Below are 1,799 nucleotides of genomic sequence, written 5' to 3'. Positions count from 1 at the left end.
TGGCTTTTGTGTTGCTCTCTTGAGACCTCTGGAATAACAACGAATGTCAGTGTACAGGCCATGGCCTCCATCTCGGGGGGGAGCGTGCCGTCCCGGCCACTGAGGGCGGGCTTCTTGTAGGGTGCTTTCAGGTTGAGGGGATTTCCGCTCCTGAGTGCTGGGGCTTCTGAACACGAGTGGGCGTGGAATTTTGCCACACGCTTTTGGTACGTCTCTTTACTTCTTTCCTCTTTCTGTCTGTTTCTGTGGTCAGTTACATCAGTTGATTTTCAAATGATGAGTCAGCTTTGCATTCCTCACACACTGAGGAAACCCGTTTAATCTCCTCATACGTTTAGGTTCCATTTCTGAGGTTCTGTAAGACTCTTCACATCTGTGCCCATAGGAAATGCTAGCCTGTAGCTCGCTTCCTTGGGATGGCTTTTTCCTGTTTTTTTTACCAGATCTAGTGCAGTGGGTGGGGAAACATTTTCCCCTTTTATTTTATTTATTTATTTGTATTTAGTCCAGGTCTCACTCTGTCGCCCAGGCTGGAGTGCAGTGGCACGATCACCATGATCATGTCCACCGCAGCCTCACCTCCTGGGCCCAGGCGATCCTATCGCCTCAGCCTCCCAAGCAGCGGGACTACAGGCATGCACCACCCTGCCTAGCTAATTTTTTAAACTTATTGTAGCGATAAGGTTTCGCCATGTTGCCCAGGCTGGTCTCGAGCTTGTGGGCTTAGGCAGTTCTCACTGCTCAGCCTCCCAAAGTGCTGGAATTACAGGCATGAGCTACCTGACCTCCTCCTCCTTTATTTTCTGGAAGAGTTGGGTACCGTTGGTATTATTTCTCTTTTAATTGGTAGAATTCACCAGTGAATCTTTTAAAGGGAAGATTTCTAACTATGAATTTAACTTTTTATTTATTTATTTATTTATTTATTTATTTATTTTGAGCTGGAGTCTCACTCTGTCACCCAGGCTGGAGTGCAGTGGCAGCTCCCGGCCACCACAGCCTCGACCTGCTGGGCTCTGGCGAGCCTTCTGCCTCAGCCTTCCAAGTAGCTGGAACTACAGGCGTGCACTACCACGCCCGGCTAATTTTTTTTTAATTTATTGTAGAGATGAGGTCTCGCCAAGTTGCCCAGACAGGTCTCGAACCCACGGGCTCAGGCAATCCGAATTTAACTTTTTAAATGGGCACAGGTTATTTTTTGTTGGATGAGTGTTGGCAGTTTGTGCCTTTCAAGGAATTTGTTTATGTCATTTAAATTTCCAAATTTATCAGCATAAAGTTGTTTATAGTATTACTATATTATACTTGTGACATCTGTGTAATCTGAAGTGATGTTTCTATTTTTGATCTTATTTGTTTGTGTTTTCTTTTATTTTCTAGACAAGTCTGAATAAATTATGTTTATCACTCTTACTGCTCTCTTCAAAGAACCAGCCTGTGATTTTTTTTTTTAAAACATATTTTTTATTTTAAAATTGTGGGGTACAGTTAAGGGTTAGGTATACAATATGCGTCATTCAGGCACCCTTGTTGATAAGGGGTGTCCTCCCAGCCCCAGACAGATATTGACTACCATTAATCCCACCTCCCTTTCCCTCCCTGCCCCCCCCATAGTTTCCTGCTACTGTCAATACTTTTCTTATAGTATTACAATAGATGTTCAAGATCCACTTATGAGTGAGAACATGTGATGCTCAGATCTTTGTTTCTGTGAGAGATCACTCAGTATTGTAAACTCTAGTTCCATCCAGGTTGCTGCGAAGTTCGTGATTTTGTTCTTTTTTATGGCTCCAGGATGT

Source organism: Carlito syrichta, unplaced genomic scaffold, assembly GCF_000164805.1.
Source record: "Carlito syrichta isolate Samal-C Ts95f unplaced genomic scaffold, Tarsius_syrichta-2.0.1 Scaffold75203, whole genome shotgun sequence".
Lineage (NCBI taxonomy): Eukaryota > Metazoa > Chordata > Mammalia > Primates > Tarsiidae > Carlito > Carlito syrichta.
This window is presented reverse-complemented; position numbering follows the sequence as displayed.